At 40.6% G+C, this 24014-nt stretch overlaps 1 protein-coding gene across 2 annotated transcripts in view; it reads left to right on the top strand.

Moving 5' to 3' along the window:
* jade2 (jade family PHD finger 2) overlaps window positions 1–24014 on the top strand; it is a 212373-nt gene that overhangs the window by 153748 nt on the left and 34611 nt on the right. The window lies entirely within an intron of this gene.

Below are 24014 nucleotides of genomic sequence, written 5' to 3'. Positions count from 1 at the left end.
GACTTTCATGCCGTGGTTGGACTGCCAAATCATAGCAATAGACTGCACACATATACGCATCAAAGCACCCGTGCCGTTGTGGAGCGCACTGAGCTGAAGACCAGGTGGGTGTGTCTCCATACACTCAACACTTCTTGGCGCAGGAGAGAGGAAGCGTAACCTTATTTGGTATTATTTTAAACGTGGAGTATGCAAATGTACTATCACCGTGCACATGCACTTAAAAAGGCACGAGTGGCATTTATCATTTACACAGGTCGTTTACACACTTTCCGAAGTTCAGAGCGTTTGTTGAATCTGACGTGGCGTGTTCGTACGAGACCTTACAAAAAAAAGTGAAAGAAATTTAGAATAAAAATACGAAAATGTTCTTGCATGAGGCCCATTGATCAGAAGGACGGATTCTACCTCATGACTCCATGATGACATGAGCTTGAGGACATTGTTATTGATTAGGTTTTTAATGAAACAATTTTACAATTGTAGTATTGGAGCTAGAGATGCTGTGGCTTTTGCACATCTGCATTGGCCTCACATGTGACAGTGGATGACTTTGTCCATATCTTTCGTACATGGATCAGCTGTAGCAGCCCACCTAATTTTGGTTTGGTCACAAAAAGAGCTGAATGAGTCAGGGTATGGACAAGAAACGTCTGACACTGTCCTTGACTGTCTGGTACTGGGACGTGGTCAATAGATCCTTTGGGCCCTGTGGGTTGTATGGTGAAGTCTTTGTGGTTTGGGCTTGCTGCCCAGAGAGGCCATCAGATTGGTATCTGAGTGCGGAGGCCGGATGGAAACCTCAGCCTCTTTTTCATGTTCTTTGAGCTCTTCCTAAGAATTAGTTTGCTGTCCTGCTGGGGCAGAGTGCTACTGTACGGGAGGGCTGTCGCCATGTTGGGGGGTATGTCTGGTTTGCACTTGTTTAGGTAGGTGGCAAGTGTCAAAGAAACCTCCGTATAAAAGCCGGGGCGCAGGTTTTTTTTCTGCAGAACATTGTTTTGTTACAAGAAGAGCAGTGCTATTCACTTCACATGTCAGTGGTTTTAATGTTAATGTTGTGGTTGATGGGTGTTGGTATATGGATGAGATGTCCAACTTCAGTTTTTACAGTCTGGCTTACTTGTCTCCTCATCACATTTGTGAATAATTGTGCTTAAAACTTACTCACTTTTAATTATGTCAAGACTTATGCATTATTATGGATGGAGAACCTTTAAATGACAGTTGGGTTATTCAAGTCATTCCTCAGATCTACACCGAAAACGTCACATCAGACTACAGAAACCCAAAGGGCCCAATGCTGAACTCGAGGCTTCAGACTTACAGTCCACATACCAATTGTTGACGTCACAGTGTCTAAGTCGATCTTGTCTGTAAAGTCTCTGCTCTCTCCTCATCTCATCCTGAGGCGAGCAGCATGAGGTTAGCATAACTCCTCTGAAGCTCTGACCAAACTGCCGGCATTCAAGTAGCATTGAGAGGATTTAAGACATGAGTGCAAACACAAAACACAGTGTTCAACTTGAATTCCTCCTGCAGTTGAACATCCACAAAGGCCGACTGTTTGGCTTCAAGGTTGAGCTACTGGATCATTTGAAATATACTGTTTTTGATTCTCTCTCTTTCACTGTGTTTTATGTGCTGCATTATGTACCAGCACAAGAGTCTTAGGAAACTACATGAAACCTTTTCTTCAGCTCTGGGGAAACAAGACATCTCCTGATGGTCTCCATTTCTGCCTTTATTCTAAAAGTCACAGTGATATTTTCTTTGACATTTCCTGCCTGGCTGCTCCAGCCCAGTGGCAGGTCTTGTCCAGTTGGTGGAAAAAGCCAAAATGTACCGTCTTACATTGTAGAGCAGCTTCAGTTGTGCACCTCAGTGTCTACAGTTTAGATTGTTCAGTGGGAGCAATAATGACACCTGAGTGACGTCAACTCTCCTGCCACCATTTGTCACTCAGCTGCTAACCTTTTTGTTTTGATTTGTTTTTAATGAACTTTGTCTTTCCACTGTTACCACCTCATGTTTTATTCTAGTTTTACCTTCTCTCTTTTTAGCTCCATCTATATTTATAAAACAACTTCAGAATAACATCTCAGAATTTCTCAGATCCTGTCTCCCTATTTCTTTCTCCTTCATCACTCTATTTCTCTCCATCACCTCCTCCTCTCTCTGGATATCCTCACCATCCTGCTGCCCCTCTGATATGAGCTTTGCTGGATGAAATAAATATGAGGCAGGAGAGGTATAAATATTTATAGCTGCTTCGGCTGTATAATTCTGCACGTCACTGTGTTGTTGCACTGTGTGTGCGTGTGTGTGTGTGCATACATACATGTAAGGTGTGTGTGTGTGTGTGTGTGTGTGTGTGTGTGTGTGTGGGGGGGGTACATATTTTCAGACCCTTGGCCGGTGCAGGTGCCAAGGCTTGCTGCAGAGATAAATAATTCACTGGGAGTTAAACCTTGACTTCACATCACTTTGAGAAGACAATCACCATATCAACATATTTTCCCTCTTACTGCAGGACTGAATGCATGCTTGCACCTACTCATGTTTGAGACAGATTGTTTGTCACACACAATTCATGCATGAAAACATGCAAACACTGATATGCATGAAATTAAATACACACATTGGCACACGTTGATAAGCTTACATGCACGCAGGCTTACTTATACATCCATGTAAACAGCCGTGGTGTGCTCTGTGCATTACTAATTTAGGAAACGGCCTCACCATCCACTGCGTTTCTGGTTGTGTGCGTGGACGTGTTTCTACTTTTGTGCACTTGCAAATGTTTGCTCACGCTAACCATCTTGGCTCAGTCTCTCACAGCTCACTCACACACTCCTATAGGCTCAATAGCTTAGTTACACACAGACAGGGGCGCATCAATAAGTAATGGGGGAGATATCACGGCCCCCCAGTTGACCCAGGTCTTTAATATTTTACAGTGGGGTCTCTGTAACGGGACCAGCCAACACACAGCCGCAGCTCTCTCTTCACTGGACTTGACGTCGAGCACCGCCCCCTGAGGTCCAATTTAACAACATCCTTCATGACCCTGTCAGTGCAGTCAACTCGAATAACGCTTTGAAGAACTTAAAAAGGGGGAAAAAAACAAAACACTATCACTCTGCGAAACCTTAAAAGCTACTCTGCTGGGTTTAACATGAAGTCAGATTAATTTACTCACTACTGTATGAGACAGTTTTATTACATTTTCTCTGCTTTTGACTACAGGTAGTCTTCTTGCAAAGCTTTTTTTTTATGCTAGTGTCGGTCTGTGTTTCTCTCACCCACGCAGAGAGTAAAGAATTATAGGAATTCAACCAGCACAGACAGGCTTTTTTTTCCAAAAAAGTTCCGCTTGTCATGACACAAGCCTAGGTTGATGTCGATTGTTTCTGATCGTTTTCAAACCTACCATATCGCTAAAGAAAGCTGCAACCGGTAGATGTGTACCTTCACAGCTGAGTGGACGAACAAGCGCCATGTAGTTTAGGGTCTTTGGGCACACATCAGAGATGACTCGTGTCTTTTAGTAACAAGGAAAGGTGCCAATGTATGCAGTTCACTTCCACCTGGTGAGGGTTAAAGCGAAGTTGAGCCACACCATTGAGTGGAAATCACCACAAGACCGGCTGATAATACCAGAGAGGAAATTATGTCCCAAAAAAATGCTCCGTCACCCCGTTGACTTGAAGCTTTGAGCTTTATTTGCTAGAAATTAACTAAAAGAGCAAAATGAAATCACATTCCATACAGTGTTCGACGTGCAATCCATTTAATTCTGACAGGCATGCTTGTGGCATCTTTTCTTCTTCTTGTTTACACAGTGGCAATTAATCAAAGATAAGTGTGACTTATTTTCATCAGGAAAGGTTTTCACAAGTGTAAATGCTGCATTTAGAATGGATGAGCTCCACAAGCACCACATCAGGTTTGGTTTGGAGTATTTTGACCTACAGTCAGTCAAACAGCAAACCGTTCACTGCAGCCAGAAGGCATCCAGCACTCTTTGTCTCAAGAATTTGACTTCCAGAAATATTGATTAATCTAAGCGTTGGTGGTAGTTCTCACTTTGATGTGGCTTTTATGTTGTTTTTTTTTGTGTCCTACAGGCTCAAACTGGAAACAAAGTTCCCAGTGATGATTGGCCTTTGGACATATAATCAATTTATTTTTTTTCTTTCTTTCTTTCTTTTTACTTTTCATAAGAAAAGTATTTAACAACAATCTTAGACCATATTTGTTCAGCCTCGGAATCAACCTCAGATGACCACTTCAGATCCCATAAACAAAGTCGGACTGCTCCGAAAATCAAAAGCAAGATGCAATAAAGATGAAGAGGTTTTTTAAAAATAACAGACATTAAGTTAGTGTTTACCATTGTCGCTAAGTGCAACTGTCTCCAGCTGAAATATTGAAGGCTTAAATTACATTGCCAGCAAGCTTTAATGATGTTATCGTGGTTGCTTCAGGCACATTTGAGCAGTTTTATGATCTGTATTGTAAACAGTCTCTTGTCCAGACATTTCTTGGATGCTAAGGTTTATTTGCTGGAGTACGAAGCGCTTAAAGGTTGCAGAAAGCATTTATAAGAGCGATAACTATATTTACTGTAATAACATTTTTCTCAGGGTGTCATTGGACTTTTCCAATGAAAGCAGGTTAGGATTGCTCTTTTTCATTCAAGTAAGAATGTGGTTTCTTGTGACGTGGTACATGTTTGTATATCGTCAGGTAGATTTGTGCCTCCACTGACTCTCCATTGATGGATGAAAACCAAAAAACATCTTCTCAGCTGAAATGTTGTTGCATTAGGACGGTCTGAGTGAGAGTCTTCTTTGACGTGGTGATTTAGTTGTGTGTCATGAAAATGTCACAAACTTCCTGCCGATTCTTGATGAACGAGAGCGATATATTTTAAGTAGCTGGAGACCATTTCCATATGACGCTAGAGAAATATTAGTTTGTCAGTTATTTATAATGTTCTGTTATTTTCACATGACTTCTTGTTCTAAACTAATCAAAACTTTTTCAGACTAAGCATCCAAGCTTTCTCTGATAACTCGTGTATGTGAAGGACAGTTTTCACTTCATCACACCCACTGAAATGGCTGCAAACCACAAGCACAAGCATACATGTTTATTTCTTTCTCTTTCTGTGGTTTAAGTAGGTAAATACATTTCACAAATTTAGATATCCGAATTCAGCCAAGCTACTGTGGGTTTATTGTCAGAAATCAACTTATTTGACTCTTTCAGACTAGTTTGAGCATGACCACCTGCCCAGCTAAGTTTTATGGTGAGAACAGACCAAACTAAGTGCCTGATTATCTTGCAGCAGGGAAGCTTGTCCTCAGTTTGTAAATCCAACGTACAATAAATTGAAGCTAATTGGAAGGATACAAAGATTACAGTCAGCTGGGTCTGCACTGTTAGTTCCAAAAAATCGTCGCTTCCCAAATGATGGTTCACCCCGAAGCTCTGAGCACAATTTAGATGATTTCATGCTATAATTTAATCTCATCTGGCCTCTCAGGCCATTATGGAATAAAGCTCCCCTGCAGAGCTCACTGCAGCATCTGCAAACACATTCCTCAGACATCCACTTACCCCTGACTGGTCAGGTAATAAAACACAGCCAATTAGGCTTTACACCTAGCTGTGTGAAGCCCCTCTCCTGCTGCCGAGTGTGATTTCAGTCTGAATAACTTCCTCTGTAACTTCCCCTCCTGAGAAGAGGTGGATGGATAGCTGACAAAGTGTGTGAAACTTCTGCAGAGAAGGTGCCACATCTGTTCATTAGTGCTGTATCCGCCTCATCCTCTGTTCTGTGTGGATGTCAGACCTTTATCAAACATCGTTGTTAGAGAACCAGATGAAATAAGTGACATAAAAACAATACTTGCTCATTTATTGGTTGAGGAAAATCCTTCAGCATTATCTGTGAGTGGAAAGTGTGTGAGTAAACTCAGATATCCGCGTGTTGTTATAAAGATCACGGATCAAACTAAATCTGATAGTCACAACACGTTTCTGAAAGTGTTACGTTACAAAACCATCTCCGTAAAGAGTTTCGACTCCACCCAGCACACAGCATTTTTTTCTTTTTTTGTCTTTTATTCGGGTGACAAATGTCATTGGCCGTTTCTCAATACCATGTACGCTTAGTACGTACTTGTGTACTGTCTAGTATGGACTTACAAACGTCTGAGGACGGAAGGACACAAGAACGCTCATTATGCATTAGGAACGGAAGCGTACTTGATTACGTCAAAGACGTTGACTCCAAAAATAAAAACATTTGTAGAAAAAAGTTTAGAAATGGACCGAGCTGTGCTTGCAGTTGCTATTGGTACAGACAAGTACAGACAAGTACGCTTATTGAGAAACGGCCATAGTTTCACTTCTACTGTGGACTGGGCTTAATGGGTAATTAAAAGAGGAGCGCCCTGGAAACTGATTGATTTCTTCTCATAAACTGTTTTCCAGTCTGTTACTTCAGTTTCAGCTAAACACTAAAGGCAGACTACGCAGACAAATAACCCTCAAACATTTTACAACCATTTAAGCTGATATTTTATGTCACTAAAATGGATCAGATCATGGAGCTACAAAACACAAATAAATTTTAAGTTTAGTCCAGTATTTATCATCTTTGCTAAGATCTGTTTTTTTATGTCTAATGGTTGATTTTAAAATCATTTTTCTTTATGGTTTTCTACAGGGAAAAGATAAGCGTGGTATGTCATATCTCTTCCACACTACAGCACTGAAACTTGGTGAAATTCTTTGGCTAATGTGATGCAACTGTGATGGAGAAATTTGAAATGGCCTGTTTTTATGAAGCATTTTTCCAGTTTAGTTGACCATTCAAAGTGCTTCTACATTACGAGCCACATTCACCCATTCCCACACTTACAGCATTTAACACTTTGTACATTGTTACAGAATGCACACTGCTTTTTCTCCATCACACACACTAGACACTGATCGGTGTAACTGGGCAAGCTTTGACGTGAGAGCCGGTGAAACCGGGATCAAACCACCGACCTGTCAGACAACCGCTCCTCCTCCTGAGCAAAACTAGCATTAGATAGCTACTTTGAGTATGATATCTTTTCTAATAGACCCACAGGTGTCTGTTGCACAGGATGTCCAGGCGATGGATGTTATTTAGTTTAATCAGGAACAACTCTAAAGCAGACTTTGTTCTTTACTTTGATATTCAACTTCGGCACACATTTGTATGTGAAATAATATCGATTTGGTGTCTTCATCTCGGACTTACAGGCTGGAGAACTAAAATAAGTGGGTAACATAGAGCCATGTTGCTTGATGATTTCTATAACCTTGAAGCACCCAATATCACATGTTGTGAAGCTCTGATTTCTTTATGACAATGCCGTTTATAACAACACAATTATTTAATTAGTTAATTATCAGCAACTGCTGCTGCTGTCACGTAGAAGGCTGTGTTTACTTTATGCATAACACAAGGATTCTTTAAGGAACTGTGTCTTAGAATTTCCAAAAGCTCACATCAGTCTCGTCTTTAATCCTGTCAGGGCTTATGCATGCTGCATGCAAGACAGCCAATCCATGGAGTCCGGACGCATTGTCAAGTGAGGTTTCTGAGACAATTTAATCCCTCCCCAAATCCTGTTTTGTTTGCTGACATGAAACAGTTTGTCCAATAAAACCTCAATCCAATGGTGATGAGGTCTTTGGGGTAATAAGGTTTCCATCACCGGGATTTGATCTTTAAATATTTGCCATTAGTCATGGTGTGGTGTGTACACACTTTCCTCGCATTTTAATTCAACTGTGTGTGAATTCTTGTTTGGTACTCCATCTATTTTCTTCCTTCGATTTATGAAGACTCTGTGAAAAGGAGGAAGGAGGGAGATAAAAGACATGAGAAAGGTAAAAGAGATGGAGGGGGGGTAACCTGACAAAGGGCCCTGAGAAAGAGCAGGATGGAAAAGGGGGGATAGGTAGCCAGATAAGGTACGATAGAAATAGATTGAAGAAAGAAGCTTGATGATTAATGTACACGGAGAAAGAAAACGATATGAAGGAGCATGTGATTGTAGAGGAATGAAAAGGGATAGAGGAGCAGTGTGTCTGTGTGATGAGGTTTATATAGAGTTTATTGTTTTGGCAGAGCTCCAGACTTCCTCCCCATTTTCCTTTCAGCAGTCATGGCTGTGTGTGCGCTTCATGAAACATTCCTGTAAGTGTCTGAGTGTGGCCTTGCACACTTTGATATGAACACACACACGCGAGAGAAGAAAAGTGTGTTTAAGAAAAAATGTTTAAGAGCCAGAAATGTGAGTCGATGCATGTGAAGGAAAGATACGTGGAGACAGGCAAAAGCTGAACATCTGTGCTCTGATTGGTTAATGATGTTGCCATGGATCCCTGAGGTGGGTGTGGCTACGGTGCCAGTGACTGACTCGCAGGAGCTAATAAATCATGTAGTTTGTGTGTAAGTGATAGACTTCGGGATGTGTGCTTGATTATTGTGTGTTTCTGCGTGTCTGGCAGCTGTGTGTACGACACGTCAGGGAGGGTTTCACAAAGCCTCAGTCTACCAAATCCAGCAGCAGCCTCCACTGTCTGCTCATCTGACCCAGTTTCTCTTCTTTCCTTCTTTTCTTCTTCTATTCTTACCTTTCTTTATCCTTTTTTCATCCCTCCAGTCCAGCCGTCCTACCTTCCCTCTTCCCTTTATCATTCAGCATTTCTTTTAGTCCCCGCTGCCCTCCTTCTGTAATTTTTCCAGATCCTTTCTTCACACATCCTTGAGTGTGTCCTGTAATAGACTAAACTGTTTCTCTTACAATTGCCTCAGCATCTGTGAACAAGCCACATCTTATCCTTCGTTTTTTCTTCACATCCTTTCATTTTTATCCCTGCATTTTTTTACCTTCTCTGTTGCTGGTTTATTCTTGCTCTCTACTGTCTGCCTTTCCGAAAATCTCCCCGACTGCCAGCTGATCTGTCTTTGCTTGCTGCATGTGAACTTTCTCATATGCTATTAAACACCTTTTCAGTCCAATGTTCTTCAAATATCATCAGCTCAAGTTTTATCCAAATTCAGTCTGACTTTTGGCTCTGTTTCCAACAAAAACTGGTGCCGTTGATGCAGGGACGCATGATTAGCAGGCCGTTCAGATGCCGACTGATAGTTATATGCTGCTGTACTTGAGGTCAATAAAGTTGTCCAGCCATTGCGAGTGCAGCTGTTTGTTTAGCCTTAAACCTGATCTTACAGCGTTTAGGAGGAGTTGTCAAAGTTCAGTTGTAAAACTGACTTTTTCTGGACAGATGCCAAACAAAACACTGGAGCAAAAATAACAAAAACATTTTTTATAACTGTCTTTGTGGAAAAGAAGATGCTCCATTACATTACTGGAAACAAAAGCACAGAAAAGTCAGCTGTAAGTGTTTTTTCTCCTCCTTTTTTGGAAGCATTTCAAAAGTAAATTCTGTTTATTCATTTTTTTATCTCCCCTACTCAGATTAAAATGTACTTTGTACACAAAAAGTTATTTCCAGCTGCCCAGTTTAGATAAAACACCTGGCAAAACGGGACAAGAATTTGGTGACAGAAGCTTTTCTGGCTTGTTGTCCATCGGGCTGGCACATATCAGTATTCGCTAGCTTTGTTGTTTTTTTTTTGTAAATGACACATTCATTACCTCAAAAAGCCTATTAAATAAGACATCCTAGCAACGCACTGACATCAGAAATGAAAGTGTGAATAAACGGAATACACCCAGCGTATATCACAGCCATTAAAACCCAGGAGGCAAACAAACGGTAAAACAAGCTCGGATCCAGATTTACGTGCACACACAGACTCAAACGGAAGTTAACCAGCGATAATATGAAAGTTTTGAGTTAGCTTTGGAACTGGATCTGTGATGGATCTCAGGACAACAGGACCGGAGTGACTGAAAACACCTTCACCAGGTTTGGATCTATATTGGGGCACAGCTGAAGCACCTTCACCTCATGACCGGAGAGCCCAGAGACACTCCGCATATCAGAGATGTATCAGGGTGTTTTTGGAGTATTAAACAAATTAGAATTTTTCCATATTCTACCGGCACCCTGTGCCATGACTTCTTGGCAGGACAAACTGCTTCAAGGCACACACGGGTCTAAAATTATGCGCACACACACAAACTTCTAATCATGACATGATAAGAAGTCAGACAGTATAGCGAAAAGCCAACAGAGGCAGGGGATTTGACTGCTGAAATATGCAGCTTATGACGTTAACCTCAAAGTAAACCCTTCGGTTACTGGGTTACAGAAGGTGTGTTATCCATGTATTATTCACACTGTCTTTGTGGTAACTTGGCATGCTCTTACAACATCTACCAGTTCTTATACAGTCAAAGACACATTGGTGGTGACCGATTTTACACCCCACAAGTGTAGTGTGTTTGCATTGAAACATTACAGATGGAAGCATTTCATAGATGGAGTGAAGTCAAAGGAAGTTGTATTACAAAGTTAGGACCAAGATGAACGTGTGATGTGTTTAATGAATTAAACAGGGTTTGCTTGTTCCACTGTTTGATGCACAGATGGTATCATAGTGATATGTTCAACTGTCTGTGTTCATGGAAGAACTTTGGTTACTGCATTTTGAATTAGCTGGAGTCGCCCTGCTGATTATTTCAATACTCCTGCCAATAGAGTGTCACAGCAGTCTGATCTGCTGAGGTGAATGGATGGACCAATCTCTGAGAGTCACTTTGAGATGAAGCACACTGGCCAGAGTTCCCCACTGTTGAAGGTAATTGCTCTGTGCTCTGACAGATTCAGTGGGTGAAATCGAGTCGCCAACTGTTTTAGTGTCCTCTGAAGGACACTACTGAGGAAAGGTAATATTCACACTGCTATATCCTCGGGGTTGCCAAGATCTGTTTTTTATGGAAGCTATTATTTCAGTTTACAGTTTGCTTGTTTTTATGCATGCAGTTTGTTTACAGGGAGGCCTTCTGAGGCTATGGCATGGAAGAGCGAGTTTTGTAATTCAGTACGTTATTAGAAACAAATATGTTTCAAGGAGCTTTACATTCAGCACAATATAACCCCAAAAACAAAGTAAGAAGAAAGAGAGAATTAAACTCTAATGAAAAGCAAAGACCCTACACTGATCCATTAAAGCTGTGGCTGACAGGAAGGTGTTTATCTTTGATTTTAGCGTTTAGAGATTTTTAGAGCCTCTATTTTCTTTTAACTTTCAAAGCAGTAACCAACCCAGGCCTTTGGAGAAGTTAACAACAAAATCAGAGATGTTTCCTTAAAATCTATCCTCTCACACGTGAGAAGCCAGTGCTGAAGAAGTGGCGGGCTGTTGGTGAGCTGTAGTCCTCTGACGGCGGTCTAATGTACACCTTACCATGTCTTCTTAGGTATTAATCTTTAAGTGTTCATGACATTTTAAAGGAAATGTAAATATGCTTAGACCAGAGAGAAAGGGTAGGTTTGTCCCTTTCTGAAGCAGATCAGCACCCGAGGCATGTTTAAATGCAATAGTAAACTGACTTCACTGGTGTAGTTAATCTACGTTTGTCGATTATTCCCAGGGTTTCCCAGTACCAGCTGTATTCCTCCATTACCATAGTCTAGCGGGCTGGAGGAGCTGGGGATCAAACCACAGACTTTCCAGTTGGCCAACAACCACTTCTCCTGAGCAACAGCTGCCCTCAAACATGGCTTGTGGTCCACATATTTGACAACCATGAGCTAAACTTCATTTTTTGGTCTGACGCAACAGCAGTCGATTCCCCAAATTTCCATCTCTCTGACAGGTTTTGTACTTTCAGGCGTAAGTTTGGGATGTTTTGACAGACGATGATGCTGCTCGATGTGAGAGTTCTCCAACTGTCCCCTGTAGGATCATGAAATGGATTTATGGCGTGTTGCACGGGCCCTTTGCTGTGACTGTGCAGGTCTCTGGGGCGTGATATGTTTGAGTGAGGATACAAGATCTGCTGTACATTTAGTTTTGGAATGTTCTCTCAAGTTAGTTAACATGATTCTGGGTTTGTGTGCTGGGTGTTTTGCTTGGAAAGCTTTTATGGATCAATCTACAGACAGAACATTTTATAATATATCAAACTCCAGGAGACTTTTGGTGGGAATAAAAATGTGTGAGGCTGTATTCTTCTCTTCACTGTTGCTATCATTTCTAAACATTATTTGTTTTGGGTTTTTTTCCACCTAACTGAACAGTGACTAAGTGTTTTCTGTACTGAGACGTAGTTGGCTGTGGCTGATACAGACATGAAAATGCTTCTTAAATATACTGATTCACTGTGCTAGGTAAGAAAACTAATTAGACTGATTTATAAAACACGCCACATTTATTCTCGTGTAACATTTTCACACAAATATGCAAAGGTCCTCATTCTTTAACGAGCTTATGCTCTCCCTGAAACAATCCTGATAGTTGCCACAAAGAAGGAAACTTTGACTGCTCTCCCTGTCAGTGTTCAGTTTTATCTGATGGAGATATTTAATTGCAAAGCCTTTATAGTCTCACACCATAGTGTTCAGATTTGTTGGGTTTTTTTCACCATTAGCAGGCCCATTTTTTTCCACAGTCTAATTTGCACCAACTGTCAATCTTGAAGCGGTGAGCTGAAAATATGTGGCGGCATGAGCCTCTAATGACATTGGTGTCGTGTATTTAGTCGCAGAGCCAAACATCCCAGCATCACATGGACACATTTTGGTTTTTCCTTGAAATGAAATAAAAGACAGACCAATAACTCTGATCTGTTGGATTTGCAGCAAATGTTTGCAGTCCAAAACTACTGGTGGCATAAAGTGAGCAGAAAAAGACAAATCGTCCATGGTTTGTGGGACTGTTGTCAATAATTGACGATTATAACGGTGCTGATTTACACAAGTCTTACAAAAGTCTCCAAATAAAAAGTCACAGAATGAGTATTTTATTCGAGCAGTATGAACAGGTGCAGGCAGTTTGCTTTTCTTTATCCAGTTTTAACATTTTTAGATGATTGTCTTTATGGATATCAACATAAATGACCCTCCGTGTTGTAATCCCAGCAGTATAGCCGATACTCACGAATTTACAAATTGATGAACTGTTGGCTGTTGTGGGCAGAGCTGAGCCCTATCTTTAACACGCTGTCTACATTTAAATGCACATTCCAGAGTAATTATTCCAGTTGGGGTTGTCTTGTTAGTAATTAACCCAGGCTGTCCATATTGGTTTGGGGGTGATATTGGGCCAATTAAAGATCAATAATTCTGATCTTTAACAGGCTGCTTCCTCACAGTGGTGCCTGTCTATTTCGGGGTGAATGAGCATTCGATGGAGCTCGTTAGCAAGCTGCACAGGCTTTCAGTCAATATGCTGGCACCTGAGACGGCCGGATCAATATATATCTTAGCTGGAAGTTAGTTTGAAAGAGTGCCGGTAGAAAGATATGTTCAGTCTTTGCTTCTTGGCTTATTCCTACTGTTTCATTAGTTTTTATCTTACCCTAGTGTCACAGCTGTCGGACAGAGGTAGAACTCAGGTAAAATTCAACAAAACCAGGAAGACGAACAATAAGAAGAAATTGGCTGCATGAGTGAAAACTGTTTTTGTCTCTTCCTCTTAGGAAATGTTATGCCTTATATCACTAAGAGTTTATTTTGTCAGTAAATCAGACATTCCTTATTCTGTGTGACACACGAACTCACCCCAACATAGAGGTGCACACTGTTGCTTTCTTCATGGCACACGTGTGCATTATCTTTCCAGTCTCACAGGGTTTTTAATCTCTATCTCAGAGATCAGTTTGGGAGTTAGTTCAGGCTCAAATCGGTCTTTTCTTTCTGCACACGGACACGATAGAACTGACTGATGAGCTGAGCAAACAAAAAACTCACCTGCACACTAACTCCAACCGAGAGAAATAGCGACCCCCATTAACTACTTTATGTTTGACACTATCTGAGGTGAAATAGTGTAAATGGCACAAAAAAAACTAAATATCACAGTGCTAACTGTTGGCTTAAGTAAAAAGATTTTAAAGGGAGAATTAAAAGGATGCTGCCAGAGGGGTGTGCCCCCCCCTCCCAAAACAAACAACTATGTCGGCTTTTTATTCTCATCTATTTTTTTGTTGTTTAATTTTTCTTCCTTTCAGACAAAAAAAACTACAAATGTTGTGCTTTTCTTTTAACAATAACATTAATAAGATAGATGCTTGTATCCCTTTTAAAGTGTGCCGCCCAACGGACCGAGAAAATATGTCCGTTTTAAAAAAAGAAAGGAACAAACAAAGAAAGGGGGAAAGGCAAGTGACAACGCTGCTCACATCCGCTTCAGCAATCTTTCTACAAATTTCAAACTGTTTCCTAATTTCCTGCTCGCTCATTTTCACGTTTTGAACATTTTCCTTAGAACACGGACAGATCTCACATAGTGAACCTTCAAAGTCACCTTAAAAGATAAATACAAGTCCCTCCACTTGGAAAAAGGAAATCTCTTTTTGATATCTGCTTTGTAAACGCGAATTTAATGATTTTTTTCTTTTTTAAATGTAACGCTTTTTCCAAAAATCGATGTTTTTTCCATTTGTAAACATGACTGATTTAAGTTATGTCCACCCGTCATCACTCTCCTCTGGGCTTTAGTTCATCTCCTGAAGCGCTTGGCTTTGTATTGACATAAACGGCACGTTCCAACCTAACAATGTAATCAGTTCCAGCCTCAGTTCCAGACTGTGTCAGTGTCATTATTTATCTAAGTGAGTAGTTGCGTAACCCGAAAAACATCACTGCGACTGTTATTTGCAGAGAAACATTAAATAATGATAGAAAGAATCTGCATGGATGTGAATCCCAATGCTTATATTCATGTTCTCTGCGTAGTTATGCCATATGACACGGGATAAGCGTTTTGTATTTTGAGTGAGGGCGGTAACACTGTAGAGACCTTGCTGGCTTTGAGGCTCGTAGGACCTCAGTTTGCTCTTTTTCTGGCCAGGATCCACAGTCTTCTGTTCTTGGCAGCAGGTTGTGATCCCGTTGGAATTTTTAACAATTTCCATCCATCTTTTTAGGCCATTGGTAAAGTTTACCAGTTGCTTACGTCTGTTTTCTCTGCGTAAACAAACTGGCTTGAGTGCAGCGTTCTGCCTCCCAGTTGTGTGCTCTGTGATCAGGTTGCACAGAAACCCATCTATAGTGACTTAAAAGGAGTCTGTATCGCAGAGTAAACCACTGTTTAGAGTGAACTTAGGAATAAAAAAAGAGTAAAACCCACGTGCACACACACAGACTGAAAGGAATCCGAGAGGCTGTTCCCTGTGGTCTCTTCATGGCCCATGGAACTCCAAGGTATTTGTAACTGTCCTGATCTGCCATGTTGCCTTCTTGTAACTGAACACCTTTAGTTCTGATCCTCTCTTTGACATTATCTAGTTTGAGTTCCATCCCCATTTGACTGTTGTTGATATAAATTCATGAACTCACCAACATTGCTGGTCCCATGTCTTTCGACTGAATTTAGTTCTTAAAGACACAGAAAGACGGTGTAACTTGTAGAATTGTTTCAGAGAAATTGGACTAGAATACCCACGATAAGGCACCATCTGAGATTATGATTAGGCCTGTCTGAAGAGATTTTCCCATCATCATTTGTTGACTAATTTTGGCTGTATAATAATAATGGCCTGGACCAACAGACATGATATGAACCATTTCTGTATTCTACTCTATGAAGTTTTTGTTTAAGATAGTTCCCCCTTTTTTTTACCTCCTTATGTCACAAAGCATGGTGCCCTCCTGTCAGACATTTTTTAGTCTTATTAGTGCCTGATAACTGCCAGTTTGTGTGGTTGAGAAAGAGACCTGGACAGGAAGCAAATGATTTTGTATGATCTTTTATAGGGCTGAGCAAATTTATCGATACTGCGATATATATCGATATTTCGTTTCCCGATAAAGTATCGATTTTTCAGGCACGAGTATCGATTTTTTTAATTGTTATCATTTATTTATTTTTTTTAAATGAAAACTTTTTGAAAAGTCAGACGTTACAATTAGTGAAAACACAGAACATTGAAGTAATACAATACAATGCCATGGGGTCACATTATACAAAACAGTAATAAATTAGTTCATAAAAATGTTATATAAAGTGTAGGGCTGGGACTTTAGCGCGTTAATTTCGATTAATTAACGACACACATATTAGCGCGTTAAAAAAAATAACGCATTTTAATCGCACACTATAATTTTTTTATTTATTTATTTATTTATTTTTAAATACAGACGGATGGAAGCGTCGACAAGAGCGTGGTTGTGTGCAGATTATGCAACAAGGAATTCGCGTATCACTGCAGCGTATCAAGCCTCAAATATCACCTCAACGCTAAACATGTAGCAGCTAGCGTGGAAGCTAACGGGGGCCCAACGCAGCTTAACATCCAAGATTCTATATACTGTGTTTTCATGCATGCTACATTCAGATTTCAAATAGGGATATGTTCTGTGTTTGTTGAAATATTGTTGAAAATGTTAATTTTCTAAAGGATAAAGTATATGCGATTAAAATGCGATTAATTTCGATTAATTAATTTCAAAGCCTGTAGTTAACTCGATTAAAAATTTTAATCGAGTCACAGCCCTAATAAAGTGCATAGCTCTCACGTTTGTGACATGTTCGTTTGTTTCTGTTTGTCTGGCGGTGTTGTCCTTCCGGTTCAAAGGTTGGACCACCAGTCCAATCAGCGACGGTTCGTGTCAAATCACACTGTCCCTTTTTTCCCCCCAGAAAATGATGTAAGTGTATCGAATCGTGTCGTTGGCTGAATATCGTGTATCGTATTGTATCGTGAGATTAGTGTATCGCTACAGCCCTAATCTTTTATGTGGGTGTGCACATCTGGACAGGACAGACCTGGAGAGAGTAGAGAGACGTCACAAAGGATTCAGACGAGAGTTGGAGATATGGACTGGATGGTATGGGAGGTGTTGGTTTGTCTCAGCACAGTTAATACATTTGCAATGCTGATAATCTGCAGCCTGTCGCATCATGGATTAATGAGGGAGATTGTAGGTGGGTTTAGTTGTCAGGGGTTAAGGGTAGGAGGATGGATGAGCCAGTGCAAGGACACGTGGATGGGTGGTTGGAGTGAGAAAAGAGGTTTCAGCTGTTTACTGGTTACTGGTTTGTCAGAGGTTTATTGTGTGAGCCGCGATTATGTAACGCTGAATGCCGCAGGAACTAACTGGATGCTGCTAGAGTTTTTTGGAGTTTTTTTTTTTTACCGCTTGTGCCTCAATTAGTGTTTTTGATCACCTATCTTGTGCACCTGCTGGAAAGCAAATTATCTGTCAGGTTTGATCTTCCTTAGCTAAATGAATGAATGTCCAGTGTCATTATGAATAACCACTGACCAGTCAAACTGATACTGATAATGATATTAAAAAAGCTGAAATAGATTTGTGATCCGCATAAATGGATTATTATTATTATTATTATTATTGTTATTATTATTATTATTATTATTATTATTATTATTATTATTTTAATCTAAGGGAAACTAGAATTCATTATCATTTCGTAATTATTATTATTATCAAAATTATTACAAAAAGATTAACTTAAACCATCTCTGTCTTCAGATAAAAACCTCTCAGCATAGACAAGGACATGTTGTTTGTATCACTGTGTGCTGTGAAGCTCCCCAAAGGCAAGCTGTCCTCCCTGATAACTGGTCTTATGAATAAAAATATTGTTATAAACTGTAACCACATCACATCTCTTTTTATCAGTGGGATAAGGCTTCTCCATCCTGTTGCAAGGCTGTTTTGATTCGGTGCCATTGGCTCACTGTCAGAGAAGGAGCGTATTTAGTCAGCTTTTGCTCTTGGAGTGTTGCGTTAATGACAAACCAATTCTACCATTTTAGGTGCTACAAACGGAGCTCAGAATGTCTTCTCAGGGTTGTGTCTGTAGGTTGGACACATCGGTATGAAACAGAAACAGATGAAGCTAGAGGTTGAAAAGCTGGCCTAAAGTACATTACTCTACACCACAGTACTGTACCGTAGAACAAGGACTGACATGGGATAGACTCGGTAAAGTGCAGGAGGCTAAATAGAGAAGTCAGAAAAGGTCAGAGGTTACTTCATCTCAGCTCAGCTAAGATCACTAGTGTAAGTGAAAGGCTCTGCTCTGTTTACTATCTGAAACACACACACACACACACACACACACACACACACACACACAACCTGCTGAGAGTGTTGTAGAGCTTTTTGAATTGTCCCATCATTTCACAACAGTTTCCTTAAAGGGATAGATATATTTCCTATTTTTTTTATAAAACTTCACGCACTCACAGAAGAACCTTTTCCTTACAATGTCAGTTTTTACCTGCAGTCAAAAAACTTCTTTAGATTAAATTCATGATACATTCTAAACGCCATGCTTTGCCCTAAGCAGCAGAATTCTGCAACTAAGCTCACAGAATAAGTTAAACAGAAACGGTCCTGCTTTTAGCAAACTGTTGATGAATAAACTTGACTCCAAATAAGTTTCTCAAAGCCTATTTTGCACATGTGAAGATTGAACACAAGCAATCTGGTTGCGGATGGTTTGTGTTACGCTGAGGTCACAGCTGGCCCACATGTTGTAAAGGAGACATGCATTGATGTCCTGAGATCAAATGTCTGTAACACGTATAAGTTTATGTATTTTGAGATCGGCGGCACAGCTTTGTGCGACCATGCAAATGTAAATTTGAACACAAATTACACTCAATAGCTATCTGACAGCACACAGGGCAAACTTACAGTATCACACACAAAACTCTTTTTCTTGGCAACTGCATTAGTGATTCTAGTTTTCTCTGCACTCATTCTAAAACTAACACCTCCACTAAACTGCATAAGTTACTCACACACTCCAAAGCATGCAGGTCAGCTGAAAAAGAAAACCTTTATTTTCAGCCTACATGCTAATATGCTAATTTTGCTAATGGCCAAAGAATCACATGGCCACTTTTTTTCTAAGATACTTAGATTTCCCTCGTCTGAAGTGTGGACAGTGGTTACTGATCCCTCTTTTAGACACAGTCGCCTCACATTGAACTAGCCCAGGTTGATAAAACAGTCCAATGAAAAGTGGTTGGCACACACTAAGACAGTAAATATACTGCCATGGCTGCTATCCTGCATTCGTATGGTGCGTCGGTTGTGTGTGTCCTCAGAAATCAATGTTACACATCCGCATGCTGCAATATGTAGGTCACCAGTAGGGGGAGTGTAGAGCTTGTTTTTGATTCTTTGATGTTTTTCACCATCAGTTTTTCTCCTTTGCAGAACGATTGAGACAAACTTGCCATTGTCGCAAAGTGCCTCACATACCGTCTACGATACTGCCGCTGTCGCTTTGTCTGGCACAATCTTAAAATCAACAAAATGCTAACCTCTCGAGTTAGACACCATGTTTACCATTTACCATAGTGCTTGTTAACGTATTGTTTATCCGGGTTAATCAGGTCTGCCCCCACGTGGAATCCTCCGGTAACAAGAAGGCAAGTATGTGAGCAGTTCCACGAAGAGAGCGGAGACGGTTGCTTACGTGAGCGCGAGGTGAAACTGCAAGTGTATTTCTAGCCTAACAGGTTTTGGCTAAGTGCTGCGAAAATGTTGCCCTTCAAAGTAAAGTCCACCCACTGGACTGTTGCATCCTCTGAGGCTAGGGTCAGAGTAACGGTGGGTGCAGCTGGCAATAGAACGGTTTGCTTAGGAAGCTTGCCTCACGGTTGTAGCCTCTATAGAGCCTCTTTCTAACAGATGCTTGTAAGAAAAAAAAATGTAAGGTGGATCTTAGGGGGTTGTCGTTAAGCTGTGGATGGAGATAAAGGGTTGGATGGAGAGGGCGGATCATTCTAATCTGAGGCCCTGCTGTGATGTCTGAGCTGGCTACAAATGTAAACAGCTCACTGAAAAAAAATTGAATTATGATGTGTATCTGATGTGCTGGTCATTCAGATATGTGCAAGCATAGAAAAAGTTTTAGTTTTTTTTCCCCATAATGTGTCCCCTTTAAAACTACTTATCTTATGTTGCTATGATACGATATTCGACCATTGCATTATTCTTTCTCTTTTTCATTCCGCCAACCTCAGCTGTCTCTTTCTTGCTTGTGTTTGCATCCCTGATGTACCTGCAGGCCATCGAGCCCAACAGCTTTCAAACAAATTTATCACTTAATTAATCAGAAATGACTCGGGTCAGCCTAACTGTGACATCATCATGAAACGTCAGTGATTGTGAAGATCTTTCATGCTGCCAGGTTGTAGATGTCTGTGCAGCATCCACATTTTCAAACTTGTGGCTTCTGTGCTGCTACATACATGTTTCAAGACGTCCGTTGTCGTGGCTCCAACTTGTTTTTTTTCCACTTTTGTTTGTTTTCTCTTTGGCTTTATTGGCCAAATTTATATGTACTTCATGAGATTCATTCAAAGTTTCCAGTACCTTCATGAGTGTGGCCAGACAGAGAGAGTTTTGAGGAGTGGGACAAAACAAATTATTGACATGGAGATAAAGAAGAAGGACAAAAAGAGAAGGGAAACAGACGGAATAGTTCGACTGAGTCATTCTACTTCAAATTCTTTTCCTTGTTCTTCACCTTCTTTACCCCCTCTCCTGCTCTCCCCTCCTCTATCGTGTTTGCAGAGGTAGTTGTTTTTAAAAACGGCACACACACACACTCGGTGTCCTAATCAAAGCCAGGCTCTGCACATTGTGTCCCAGTTGAGCAGCTATTTTTATCTGCAGCGCTCTAACACAGGGATGGAATGGGTCAGATAGGCCAGGCTGACGAATCCATCAAGACCAGCAGATAAACAGTCTGCCTGCAGGACTGCCAGCACACACACAGACACAGTCACACACACACACACACACCTGCACTGTTTAAGTAAACAAATAAGCCCAACCATCAGGATCAAAGATCCCTCTTTATCATGAATGCAAACTTATACACTGCAGCCCTTGTTCTCTTTCTGTCTTTTTATCTCACACTTGCTGATATAGACACACACGAGTGCAGGTTCCAGTCGGCAGTAGGATGTGGTTTCATGTCTCGATCACCTCCGTTTACTATTTTGGTATTCATATCTGTATTCCACTGTTTGTTCTAGCTATTTAATAACTGAATCCATGGCTCTCTACCTCTCATTTACAACTATCCTGATCCCATTAGCACCACTGTAAATCTTCAGCCTTACACACTCATGATGCTAACACACACACACACACACACACAGATAGAGAGTGGTTAGAGATTCATGATTACTGCTTCACCGTTGTGAGAGAAATCCAGTTGGCAGAAATCCAGTTTCTGGCTTGTTAGTTTGGGATTCAAGTGTTCTGGCTTGGACCCAATTAGTTTCTCTCCCTTCCTCCCTCTCTATCCACTTACTTTGTTGTCATGACGGAGTACTGGATGTCCACAGCTTTGCACGTACTGGAAAACATCACAAACCACAACATGCTCAGTACATTCTAACAAACCATGATGTTGAATAATTTCTTCTGCACACGCTAACTGTCCGGGTGAGAGTATCTGTGGGTGCAAAGAAAATCGACAGAAACCTGCAGAATGAAATATGATTATGAAATAAAAATGAGTAATTCTCAGTTGATAATAATAAGTTTGTTGTTGATGACTTGGGGGGGCGTTGCTGTGTTGAATAGAAAATAAGAAGCTTCCTTTGCTGAGTTAGAAAGTAAATGAGCTCCATGCAAAGTGCCAGCAGGATGGTTGAATAATTTCTGAAAACCATTCAAGCCTTTCTTATATCAGAAGTGGTATTGAACAAGCTCTGATCATTTTTTTTAATCTTTCTGAAAACCGACAACCCAGGAACCATCCCATCATGGAGGGATAATCCAGATTTGTGGAGGTGAGAAGATGTCAGCATTCGTACTTTCAACTCAAGCTATTTATATGATGTTCAACCATGTGCACCCCCACTATCAATACCTTCTTCTCTATGATGGTTTGTCACTTACTCCTCCAAGTGTTGTAGTTCAAGGAAGACCTTAACTCCTTCTAACATGGTCCAACAGTGAGACACTACAAGAACAAGTTGTGGTGGGAGAAAGGGTAGCGCTCCTGCCACCCATACTCATTTGTTGTGAATTATTTCCTAAATGAAAAGTCAGTCCTACCTCATTTGCTCAAATTAGTCCAACTTGAATGTGTATCAAGCAAACAAGACGAGCTTGATTTATAACTGGAGGTACATCTCACGCCATAGCTCAGTTAAATGAATTAGGAAAATACACATGGGATTTCTATATGCTTTTGGTTCTCTTTAAAGAGTCGTGCTTATTTTATCAGTAAGCAAAATGAATGTGATTGCATTTACAGTAAGGAGAAAAGGCAACTTTAAGAAGACCCCACACTTCACATTTCAGCAGAGTTGGTCTTCGTCCCAGCAGGCTCTCTGAATTTTTCTACCTCCGTTTACCTGCTCGACTAATTCTCCTCCGTTTCACTGCTTTCTTCTCTGTCTCCATCTCTCTCATACTAAACTGTAACACATGCATTCGCAAACACAGATTTTTTTTTTAACATCCATATGTGCTTAGCATAAACATGCAGTCTCGATCATTCATCGCACAGCTCTGTTCTCCATCCACATACATATGCAGTCATAAACCGCTCACAGGGCCATATGATAGTCATTTGGCAGCATGGAGAAGCAGGGGGCTCAGCTGGAGCTCGTGCTGAAGTGGAAGAAGAGTCTGCAATCCAGCTTATTGGCATGGATCAAGATGTCACCTCTTGACTAACTTTCTTTCAGTCTCATTATGGAATGCATACCATATAAACTCGGTGCTGCTATATTTTTTACCTTTATTGTTTATCTAGAGAGGGGAAAAAATCAGTGAAGTAACATGATAGATTATTTTTATTAGGGGGGCGATTAAATGAACCTGTATTCTCTATATAAGTAAAGTAAGTAAGTGTGACTTATGAGGGGTATTACTGTGGCTATATGACATTTCTGTCACCGAGATAGAGAAGAAAACCTCCAGTGAGATGGAAAAACCGTGCCTTTCATATATTTCCCTGTAAAGTTGTTTTGGCTCACTGTGATGTGCAGTTGGACATCATTATATGCTGAGTGGGTCTGAAAAAACCCCAGCTCAGAGAAAAAAATAATGTTCTTATCTGTATTCTATACATTCTTATCATAATGATTATTTATGAGAAAGGTTGTGTTACACGAGGCTATGCTTCATCTCAGTCCAAGTTATTGGTGCACAATGTCAAAGTGAACTTAAACTGATGGTTTGTTTGTAAAAGGAAAATGCAAAGAGGAACTATAAAGAAAAAAAAAGATAATAATGGACAAAAGAAGCAAGAAAAAGTCAAGCTGGTTGCTAAGCAACAACGTAAGGAAGGAAGTATTGTCAGTCGTGTGAGAAGTTTGGGAAGTGGTCCGTTGCCACAATAGAAATTTAACAAGTTATGGGAGGTGCAGCAGCAGGACGATGATGATACAGTCGTGATGAAGACACGGAAGCTGTTACTGACAGCAAGTAACGCAGTTTAACTCAGTCACACAATATCAGGTGAGAAACAACAGTAGGAAAATGTTGGCTGAATATAATAAATGCCCATGGGCTTGGTTTTCTTTGTGATATTTACTGTCTGTTAGTGTGATGCCTGGATGCAACGCACAGGAGTCAGGTAGAGGCAGTGCAGCCATCCACCATCACCTGAGCTGGGAAATCTGCCTGTCAGCATGTATGCATTGATCAAACAGATGAGTCAGTGGAGTTCTCATGACTTTAGGGTTCTGAAGGGAAGTTTACAGTTTGAGATTGCTCTGATCAACATTTAATGATCACACGAGAATCAGATCAAACGGTGCAGGCGGTTATGTTGAACTGAAAAAAAGGTGTTTGAG

This window comes from Odontesthes bonariensis, chromosome 16, assembly GCF_027942865.1.
Source record: "Odontesthes bonariensis isolate fOdoBon6 chromosome 16, fOdoBon6.hap1, whole genome shotgun sequence".
In the NCBI taxonomy this organism is placed as follows: Eukaryota; Metazoa; Chordata; class Actinopteri; order Atheriniformes; family Atherinopsidae; genus Odontesthes; species Odontesthes bonariensis.
Note: the sequence above shows the minus strand (reverse complement) of the source record. Positions and strands in the feature narration are given on the sequence as shown.